This window comes from Heterodontus francisci, unplaced genomic scaffold (genome assembly GCF_036365525.1).
Source record: "Heterodontus francisci isolate sHetFra1 unplaced genomic scaffold, sHetFra1.hap1 HAP1_SCAFFOLD_59, whole genome shotgun sequence".
NCBI classification, from domain to species: Eukaryota; Metazoa; Chordata; class Chondrichthyes; order Heterodontiformes; family Heterodontidae; genus Heterodontus; species Heterodontus francisci.
In genome coordinates this window covers 8,041,582-8,053,313 of record NW_027140758.1, presented here as the reverse complement: position 1 = coordinate 8,053,313, position 11,732 = coordinate 8,041,582, and the positions used below count along the sequence as shown (strand labels likewise).

The following is an 11,732-nucleotide window of genomic DNA, read 5'->3' as shown; positions in this document are numbered from 1 at the left end:
CTTTCCCCTTATGTTGAAATTGTGTCCCCTGGTTCTAGATTCCTCAACCGGAGGAAATAGCTTCATCTACCTGTCTATCCCTTTAAATATATGGTAAGTTTCAATGAGATCACCTCTCATTCTTCGAAACTCTAGAGAATACAGTCCCAGTTTCCCCAAAATCTCTTCATAGGACAGTCCCGCCACCCCGGGAACAAGTCTGGTGAACCTTCGTTGTACTCCCTCTATGGCAATGATATCCTTCCTAAGGTAAGGGGACCAAAACTGCACACAGTATTCCAAAGTGCAGTCCAACCAAGGTTATATACAATTGAAGCAAGACTTCACTACTCCTGTACTCAAATCCTCTTGTGATAGAGTCTAACATGTCATTCGCCTTCCTAATTGCTTGCTGCACCTGCATGTTAGCTTTCAGTCACTTACTGACAAGGACACCCAGGCCCCTTTTTCCATCTACACTTTCTAATCTCTTACCATTTAAGAAATGATCTGCACATCTGTTTCTCCTACCAAAGTGGGCAACCTCACATCTTTGCACATTATATTCCATGTGCCACTTTCTTGTCCACTCACTAAGTCTGTCCAAATCCCCTTGAAGCCGCTTTGCATCTTCCTCACAACACACATTCCCACCTAGTTTTGTGTCATCTGCGAACTTGGAAATAGTACATTTGGTCCCCACATCCGAATCATTGATATATATTGTGAACAGCTGGGTCACAGTGTCATGGTGAACAGTTGTATTTCTGTCTGGAGGAAGGTTTACAGTGGGTTCCCCATGGTTCCTCATAACTTCAGTTATGTGCAGACACTGGAAAAGCTGGGGTTGTTCTCATTGGAGCAGAGCAAGTTCAGAACAACTTTGACAGAGTTAGAATCAAGGAATCAAATGGTTACAGTACAGAAGGAGACCCTTCAGTCCATCATGTCCATGACAGCTCTTTGGAAGAGCAAATCAGCTAATTCCACTCCTCTGCCCTTTCATTGTAACCCTGCAAATTTTCTCTATTCAGGTGTTTATCCAATTCCCTTTTGAAAGCCACGATTGACTCTGCCTCCAGCACACTCTCAGGCAGTGTATTCCAGATCCGAACCACTCGCTCTGTCCCACACCCCTGGTACCATTGCAGAAAATCTCTTCTGTTCATTTCATCCCTCATAAATAATTGAAATGAAATGTTTATTAGGAAATGCACAACATAAAACGGAGAGAGAAATAAATGCTGAGCAAAATAGAAGTCAATGTTTGGAAGGTAAAAAGAGCAAAAGATGTAACTTTTATTCTGGTTGAGTGAGAGGAATATATCACACTTTGGGGATTTTGTAAGAGGATTTATTGATAAACCTGGGATTTGAGAGGAAGATGGTTCATGGTTTACAGAACAAATTCAGCCCCTGGGATGGAGCCAACAGCTGCACTGTCCAATAACAGACAGGACGGGGACACTGTCTCAGGCCGAGTGAGCTCAGTCGATGAAAGCATGAAACTCTGAATCTCAAGTTTTTGAGTTTGAGCCCCACGGTGGGTGTTTTTTATTTCCTTTTTAGGCTGATTTTACAGGCATTCTCCAACTCTGAATTCCTCGGCAGAGAGTTCAAGGAGTGTTTGAAATGAGATTCAACAGCAGTATGAGAAAGTCTCTCCTTGATTCAGGACTCTTACCTCTCTGCAGCAACTCGCTGCTGAAGATTGAACTTTATCTCATTTCATTCTCAGCTGAGGGTCAGTGTGGATCACTGGGACTTCTGGCTGTCTCCCACTTCACAATCCATCAGTGCTGAGAAAGCAATGGGGAATATTACTCACATGTTACAATGTTTTATAAATACTTGAATGTATTTCACACTGTGTCTAACAGTGTGAATCTCCCCTGGTATATCAGCTCACCAATACTTCAACAGAACATTCACATAATGTGAGCTCTGAGATCTGTTCAGATCCCATTCCCAAGACCTGGAAAGTGGGATTGGGCTGGATCGCTCTTTTTCAGCTGGCACAGACACGATTGCTAAATGGTCTCATTCTGTGCCATAAATTTTCTCCATTTTCTATGTTCTATGAAGTGAGGTGTGATTGGGAGGGGCAATTCCACCAGGGTTATATTTTCTACCAAAACAATGACACAAGTGATACTTCACTTTTTTATTCATTCATTCATGCGATGTGGGCGTTGCTGGCCAGGCCAGCATTTACTGCCCATCCTTAATTGCCCTTGAGAAGGTGGTGGGGTGGGCTGCCTTCTTGAACCACCCTTGAGTGAGTGTGGCATCAAGGATCCCTAGCAAAATTGAAGTCACTGGGAATCAGGGGGAAAACTCTCCACTTGCTGGAGTCGTACCTCGCACAAAACAAGATGGTTGTGGTTCGTGGAGGCCAATCATCTCAGCCCAGGACATTGCCTCAGGGGTTTCTCAGGGTAGTGTCCTAGACCCAAACATCCCAGCTGTTTCATTGACGACTTTCTCTTCAACATAAGTCAGAAGTGAGAATGTTAGATGATGACTCACAACTCTTCAGATACTGAAGCAGTCTGTGCCGGCAAGCAGCAAGACCTGAACAACATTCAGGCTTGAGCTGATAAGTGGCAAGCAACCTTCTGGCCACCCAAGTGCCAAGCAGTGAACATCTCCAATGAGAGAGAAAAAAAATCTACCTTTTGATATTCAGAAGCATTATCATCGTTAAATCCCCCACCATCAATATCTTGACCAGAAACGTAACTGGACCAGTCACATCTATGCTGTGGCTATAAGCGCAGGTCAGAGATTACGAATTCTGCAGCAAGTATCTCACCTCCTGACACCCCAAATCCTGTCCACCATAGACAAGGCACAAGTCAGGAGTGTGATGGAATACATCCCACTCAACAACACTCAAGAAGCTCAACACCATCCAGGACAAAGCAGCGCACTTGATCGGTACCTAACCCGCCACCTTAAACATTCAATCCCTCCACAACCAGTAAACAGTGGCTGCAGTGTGTACCATCTCCGTATGCACTGCAGCAACTCGCCAAGTATCCTTCAACAGCACCTTCCAAACTCGTGACCACTACCACCTCGAAGGACAAGGGCAGCAGATGCATGGGAACTCACTACCTGCAGGTTCCCCTCCAAGTCACTCACCATCCTGACTTGGAACGATATCGCCATTTATTCACTGTTGTTGGGTCACAATCCTGGAACTCCCTCCCCAACGGCAGTGTGGGTGTTCCTGCACCATATGGACTGCATCAGTTCTAGAAGGCAGCTCTCCACCACCATCTCAACGGCAATAGGAATGGGTAATAAATGCTCACCTGATCAGCGATACTCACACCCAAGAATGAATAAAAACCAAATTACTCTCCACAGATTCCCCACAATCTGGGCTTGGACATTTACTTCAGGAGCACAGAGCTTTATATCACTGCAACATGAGTTCCAATCTTCAGATTCTGTTCACTTTTCACATTATTTTCTACCAGTCCACGAGCTTTTATTAATTCAGTATTCGGGTCTCTGCTCCTCCGCCGTTTCTAACATCTCACCTCTTACAAAAAAACACTCTGATCTCTCTTCGGTAGTCGATGACCCCTCATTTTAAACTCCATCTGCCAAAGCATTGCTCACTCACTTAATCTATCAAGAAGATTTGAAAATAAATTTCTTGCCAAAGGATAATTTTCTGCATCTGCTCCCTCGCCATTTGCTTTTCCCATTTGTCTTTCACTTGGTGCAAATCCAGAGAAAGTAATGATGGAAGGAAGGAGGGGAGGAAAAATCCTGCTCCGTTTCGTGATCCCTATTTGATCTTCATTCCAGTGCAGTTTGGGTGAAGAATTCCAATTGTCTGTCTCAATTTGAATATAGTATAAACAATTCTGGAATCACTGTCTGGACATTGACAAGAATAGGTTTCGAGGCTGACTTTGCAAACAAGCTCACCCAACGTAAACAATACACGAAACAGCTCATAAACTAGCAACAAGGGTGGGATTCGAACCCACGTATGCAAAGCACAATGGATCAGCAATCCATCGCCTTAACCTCTCAGCCACCTTGCCAGTTGCAGATACATAGCTGTCACCTTCAGCACAGCTTCTGGCTGTGCAGCCAGCTGTGGAATGATGGAAATATATCTTCTGGAAGTAAATGAAGTTGGGAATGGAGCGGTGTGAAACATTTCCAGACCATGTCCAACACGTTTCTACTCAGTGTGAAAACCCACCACGGAAAGACTGGAACATACAATCATTTCATCACATCATGATTAACATCACTCAGACACCTGAACCATGAGGTCACTGATGAAGTCATGATGACCAAATTTTTCATGAAATGAAAACTGAACTAACTGACTGGAAGAATTGCTTTAACCCCACATGATCAGCGAGGCACAGCATCAGGCCGACTTGTCGGGTGGTGTAAACAGATATCACTGCTTCTGATCTTCACCAGAACAGAGAGTGAGATGTTACATTGATCATCAAACAGACTGTGAGAGAATACAACAGAATAAAACACATGGAGAGACACTGTGGAATAACAAATAGATTTGATTGGAATGTTGAAATTTTGATTGGAATGGATAAAACACCAGAAACAGCAGATTAAATTGGGATTCTCATCATTATATTGATCTGGGACAGAAAAGAGAAACTGATGGAAAGAAGAGAAGGAAGAAAAGAAAGGATGGAACTGTTCAATCTTTTCAGTTTTTTCACTCGCCCATCAAAGCTGATAAAAAAAAAGTTGCAAATAACAGAGAATTTCACCAAAAAGGGAGATAAAATGTTGCTGAAACCTTGGATCGAAGGATGCCCCAAAAGATCACCTGTTTAACTGTCTCCTCACTAGGGGATTTCAATCAGTGAGCAATAGTATTCTCTACTTTTTTTGTTAATTGTTCCCAGAACTGTCACTTGGAATTAATATCTGTGTTCCGACTCCTGAATAATAAAATTGTGAGTTTCTCGATATTTTCTGGACACAGTTCCTGCTGAAAGAACTAAGAACTATTTTCTAATTTGCACAATACTCTGTACACACTCATCAAGTCTGCTAAGCTAGCATCCTTGGTGCTGCTCTCTCTTCTCCCAAACTTCATCTCACGTGACTGTTCCATCATCACTCTGACAGTGGGAGGGGTTGATCCCACTATCTTCAGCATTAACCCTTTACATCCTTATACCACACTGTCTGTCCAAAAAAAATGGGTGGAGGGAACTTCCTTCATTTATCAAAACACCAACAGCAGCACAGTGGCGCAATGGTTAGCACCGCAGCCTCACAGCTCCAGCGACCAGGATTCAGTTCTGGGTACTGCCTGTGTGGAGTTTGCAAGTTCTCCCAATGTCTGTGTGGGTTTCCGCCAGGTGCTCTGGTTTCCTCCCACCTCCAAAAGACTTGCAGGTTGATAGGTAAATTGGCCATTGTAAATTGTCCCTAGTGTAGGTACGTGGTAGGAGAATGGTGGGGATGTCGTCGAGAATATGGGATTAATGTAGGATTAGTATAAATGGGTGGTTGCTGGTTGGCACAGACTCGGTGGGCCGAAGGGGCTATATCTCTCAATAAGAAAAGTAAAATAAAAGCTACCAGTCGTAAATCAACTCAAACCCATTCGAGAGATAGAGGGAGACTGTCAGAGAACTTCCTGCATCCAGTCCTGACCCTGTCACACTCAGCAGCTTCTCACCCAGACCCCACTCTCATCAACACTGAACATTGTTACCGAGACCCTTCAAATACTGTTCATAAAAGGGAGAAAAATTCAAACTTTATCACAGCTAGATTGAATAGAACAAAGTTTAATATCTTCTCGTCGTCACTCGTTAACCACATGAGACAGTCCTTAAATCAGAGGCATAAATTATCAGCTGTAAGAATGTTTGTCATTGGGTTGAATCATTTCTGTGTGAGGAATGTTCCAGCATCATAAACCAGGGGAACGTGTTGACTGAGCTGTGTCTTCATCTCTTCTGGACAGTTCACCCTTCATTCTGCTCTGATTCACTTTCCCAAAGCGGATCTACAGATTCTCAAATCTGGAGACTGGGTTTTCTTATTTTGTTCCTTTTGATTTTTCTTGCTCCTGAATGATAATATATTCCAACCTCGGATCAACCTTGCCCTGTCTCCCAGTCTTGGTTAAAAGCGACAAATAACGGCAACAACATTCTGAAACATACAACACTGTCACATTCTGCTTCAGTGAGATTAATGCTGAGGCAGTTTCCGTGTCGAATGCGATTGTGAACAAATTTCTCTCAAGGAAATTGTGAGTGATCAAGTATTTGCACTGAATTTCTGTGCAAGAAGGGACAGTTTCAAACAGCCATTCCCAAATCACTTCCTTCACAAAGACAAAGACTGTGCTGTCTTAACGTGTGACTCAACTTCACAAACAAATTTGAACTCGAAGTTCAGGAGAAGACAGAGATGTGAATGATTGACAGTGTAATCTTTAAATCATAATTTTCCGTTTCTTCGTTGAAGTGAGGCTCAATCCGAAGCCACTAGAGATCGCGGAAAGCTACAAACTTGGATCCAGAAAACAGAAAAGTAGTGAAACAGTACATTGTGACACTGAAGAATTTATCACCACATTGCAACATTGGCACATTCTTAGACCGTACATTATGAGACAGATTTGTGCTTATATTGGTGGATGAGGAAAGATACTAAAAACACAAAATCCCAATTTGAGCTAGTGTGTAAGATTGCTCTTTCCACGGAGATAGCATCAAAGAATGCTCGTGAATTTCATCCTATGCCAGTGACAGTAACACACTTCAGAGGAACTTAAACACACTGGTAAAATGGGCTTTCACACAACAGATAAAATTTTACACAGAGACTTGTGAAGTGATACAGTTTGGGAGGAAGAATGAGACAATGTACACCAATCTTTTTTGATCAAGGTTTGAAAAGGTTGCTAAGAGCAAACAGGACACTTGGCTTTATTAATAGAGGCATAGAGTAAAAGCAAATAAGTTATGCTAAACCTTTATAAAACACTGGGGCTGAATGACCTACTCCTGTACCTCCACGGAAAGCTTCCACTCCAGGCTCGGACACCCTCTTCAGGATCACTCTCCATACATCCCGCCACTCCACACACGGATATCTCCCTCAGGATCAGATCACAGCTCCACAGTCCTGCCACATCCAGTCGTGAATGGTGGTGGATAATTAAATAACTAACAAGATGAGGAGGCTCCAAAAACATTCACATCCTCAATGATGGTGGTGCTGAGCACGTCAGTGCAAAAGATGAAGCTGAAGCATTTGCAACCATCTTCAGTCAGAAATATTAAGTGGATTTGATTTGTTCTAATTTCAGCTCCTCATGCTCGCTGCTGCCTTGGTTCTCTGGTGCTAATTTCAGAGTAAATCATGCAGCTTGACAATTGGAGCCAAAGAAAAAGACACAGGAGAGGTTGAAAGTGCCAAAACCTGGGATTGAACCAAGAACTGTTTAACTGTTAGTGCAGCACGAACTCAACAAAGCTATTTCAACAACACACGAAAGCCACCATTCTGTCACTGCTTTGGAAGACAATATATACATTAAAGTGTTTGTAAAAAGTTACAGAACACAACATGTGAGTAATATTCCCCATTGTTTTCTCAATACTGAGGGATTGTGAAGTGGGACACAGCCAGAAGTCCCACTGTGCCACACTGACCCTGAGCTGTGAGTGAAATGAGATAAAGTTCAATCTTTAGCAGAGAGATTCTGGAGAGAGGTAAGAGTCCTGAATCAAGGAAAGACTTTCAGACACAATAAAAGCAAAATACTGCAGATGCTGGAAATCTGAAATAAAAACAAAAAGTGCTGGAAATACTCAATAGCTCTGGCAGCATCTGTGGTGAGAGAAACAGAGTTAACGTTTCTGGTCTGTGACCTTTCATCAGAACTGACACAGGTTAGAAAAGAATTAGGTTTTAAACAAGTGACGGGGAGGGGCATGTGGGAGAGAACAAAGGGGAAGGTGTTTGATAGTGCAGAGGGAAGGAGAGATTAAATAACAAAGCTGTCCTGGGATAAAGGCAAAGAGTGTGTTAATGCTTGTGGTTGCCTGACACCAGTCATGCTCTGATGTTCAATTCACAAGGTTGTAGAGTGCCGAATCAAAAGGTCAGGTGCTGCTCCTCGAGCTTGGGTTGATTTTCACTGGAACACTGGAACAGGCCAAAGACAGAAATGTTGACATGAGAGCAGGGGAGAGTGTTGAAATGGCAAGCACCCCGAAGCTCAGGATCATGCTTTCGGCCTGAGCAGAGGTGTTCCATCTAATCTGCGTTTGGTCTCCCCAGTTTAGAGGAGACCGCATTGTGAGCAGTGAATACAGAATACATAATTGAAAGAAGTACAAGTAAATCGCTGCTTCACCTGAAAGGAGTGTTTGGGGCTTTAGATAATGAGCAGAGAGGAGGGAAAAGGGCAGGTATTATATCTCCTGCGATTGCATGGGAAGGTGCCTTGGGAAGGGGACGAGGTAGTTGGGGTAATGGAGGAGTGGACCAGGGTGTCGCGGAGGGAACAATCCCTTCGGAATGCTGACAGGGGAGGGGAGGATGCGTTTGGTGGTGGCATCACGCTGGAGGTGGCGGAAATGGTGGAGGATGATCCTTTAGATGTGGATGCAGGTGGGGTGGAAAGTGAGGACAAGGGGAACCCTGTCGCAGATCTGGGAGGGAGGGGAAGGGGGAAGGCAGAGGTTGAGAGTCCTGTCAACTACACTGGGAGGGGGCGGGGTGGGAGTAGTTGAAATCTGGTGATGTTGTTGAATTTAATTTCAAACACTCCTTGAACTCTCTGCTGATGAAGACTGAAAAAGGGAAGAACAACCACACAACAAGGGTCTCAAATCCAAGGCCCTGAGATTAAAAGTCCCATGCTCTACCAACTGAGCTAACAAGGCCTGATACAGTACTTCTACTCTGTCTGTTATTTGACGGATGCAGCTGTTGGCTCCACCCCAAGGGCGGGAATTTGTTCCACCAATTATGAAGCAGTTTCCTATCAATTCCCCAGATTATCAGTAAATCCACTTCCAGAAGCCCCAAAGTGTGATATATTCCTCTCACTCATCAATAATAAAACAGAAATATTTTTACCTTCCAAATTCTGCCATCTATTTTGTCAGTATTTAATTCTCTCTCCCTTTTATTTAGTTCATGCATTTCTTCAGAATTTTTTTTTCAATTATATCTGAGGGAAGAAATGAACAGATCTGGCAGCTCAAAACTGGGCATCCATGAGGCACTGTGGGCCATCAGCAGCAGCAGAATTGTATTTAAACACAATATGTTACCTCATGGCCTGGCATATCCCTCACTCTACCATTACCATCAAGCCAAGGGAGCAATAGTGGTTCAATGAAGTGTGCAGGAAGGCATGTCAGGAGCAGCACCAAGCAGACCTAAAAATGAGGTGTCAACCTGGTGAAGCTACAACACAGGATTACTTGCATGTCAAATAGCGGAAGCAGCATGCAATAGACAGAGCTGAGTGATCTCACAACCAACAGATCAGATCAAAGCTCTGCAGTCCTGCCACATCCAGTCCTGAATGGTGGTGGATAATTAAACAATTAACAGGAGGACGAGGCTCCACAAATATCCCCATCCTTAAAGATAAGGGAGACCAGTATATCAGTGCAAAATACAAGGTTGAAACATTTGCAACCATCTTCAGCCAGAAGTGCCAAGTAGATGATCAATCTCGGCCTCCTCCTGAGGTCCCCAGCATCACAGGTGCCAATCTTCAGCTAAATCCACTTCACTCCACATGATATCAAGAAATGGCTGAAGGCTCTGGATACTGACAACATCCTGGCTGCAGTGCTGAAGACTTGTGCTCCAGAACTAGCCACGCCGCCCGCCAAGCTACAACACTGGCATCTACCCAGCAATGTGGAAAATTGCCCAGGTATGTTCTGTATACAAAAGGCAGGACAAATCCAACCCGGTCAATTCCTGCCCGATCAGCCTCCTCTTGATCATCAGTAAAGTGATGGAAGGTGTCGTTGACAGTGCTATCAAGCAGCACTTACACAGCCATAACCTACTCACCAATGCTCATTTTGGGTTCCGCCAGGGCCACTTAGTTCCTGACCTCATTATGGCCTTGGCCCAAATATGGACAGAAGAGCTGAATTCAGGAGGTGAGGTGAGGTGACAGTGACTGCTCTTGCCAAGGGCATCAAGGAGCCCTTGCAAAATTGAAGTCAATGGCAATCAAGGAGAAAAATCTCCACTGGTTGGAGTCATACCTTGCGCAAAGGAATATGGTGCTGGTTGTTGGTGGCCAATCATCTCAGTACCAGACATCGCTCAGGAGTTCCTCAGGGTAGTGTCCTCGGCCCCAACCGTCTTCAGTTGCTTCATCAAAGAACAAACAAAGAACAAAGAAAATTACAGCACAGGAACAGGCCCTTCGGCCCTCCAAGCCTGCGCCGATCCAGATCCTCTATCTAAACATGTCGCCTATTTTCTAAGGGTCTGCATCTCTTTTCTTCCTGCCCATTCATGTATCTGTCTAGAATCAATAAACTTCCTTCCATCATAAGGTCAGAAGTGGAAATGTTCACTGATGATTGCAAAATGTTCAGTTGCATTAGTAGCTCCTCAGATACTGAAGCAGTCCGTGTCCACAAGTAGAGAGACCTGGGCAAGATTGGGCTTGGACTGATAAGTGGCAAGTAACATGCACGCCACAAAAATGCCAGGCAATGACCATTTCCAACAAGAGTGAATCTAACCATCTCTCCTTGACAGTCAATGACATTACCATTGCTGAATCCTTCACAATCAACATCCGGGGGGTTACCAATGAGCAGAAACTGAATTGGATCAGTCATAAAAATACCGTAGCTACAAGAGCAGGTCAGAAGCTGGGAATTCTGCTGCAAGTAACTCACCTCCTGTCCACCATCTACAAGGCACAAGTCAGGAGTGTGGTGTAATACTCCCCACTTGCCTGGATGAGTGGAGCTCCAACAACACCAAAGAAACTCAACACCATCCAGGACAAAGCAGATCACTTGATCAGCACTCCATCCACTACTTTAAATATTCACTTCCTGCACCACCAGTGAACAGTGGCAGCAGTGTGTACCATCTACAAGATGCACTGCAGCAACTCACCAAGCCTCCTTCGACAGCACCTTCCAAACCCCCAATCTCGACCACCTAGAAGGACATTGGATGAATGGGAACACCACCATCTGCAAGCTCCCCTCCAAGTTACACAGTGTCCTGACTGGGAACTATATCACCATTCCTTCACTGTCACTGGATCAAAATCTTGGAACTCCCTTCCTAACAGCACTGTGGGTTTACGTACAACACATGGACTGCAGCAGCTCCAAAAAGGCAGCTCACCACCACCTTCTCAAGGGCAATTAAGGATGGACAATAAAGGCTGCGTTTGCTGACAACGCAACCACTAGGTGGCACAACTCGCTTTCTCCCCCTGCTTTGCACCGGCCGCTTCCACCCTCCATAGTCGCTCGCTCCAGACCTCGCTGCTCCCCCCCTACTTCCCTGGCCGATTGTCTCCCGATCATGTCACCCCATTCTCCAGTCGTTCGCTCACTCCCCACCCCCCCTCCCCTCCAGCCACTAGCTCTAGGCTGCGCTGCTTCCCTTCTCTCGGCCACTTGCTCCCACGTTTGTCCAGTCTCCACGCGCCGCCCGAAGAAGCAAGGTGGGCTGCAAAGTGTGACGTAGGAGTGAGT

The 11,732-nt window shown here is 44.7% G+C and overlaps 1 non-coding gene across 1 annotated transcript; it reads right to left on the bottom strand.

Annotated features, from left to right (window-relative positions):
- Positions 1 to 3,964: 3,964 nt before the first annotated feature.
- Positions 3,965 to 4,046, bottom strand: trnas-gcu (transfer RNA serine (anticodon GCU)). The gene has a single exon. It is a non-coding gene; the product is annotated as a tRNA-Ser (tRNA).
- Between the last annotated feature and the right edge of the window lie 7,686 nt (positions 4,047 to 11,732).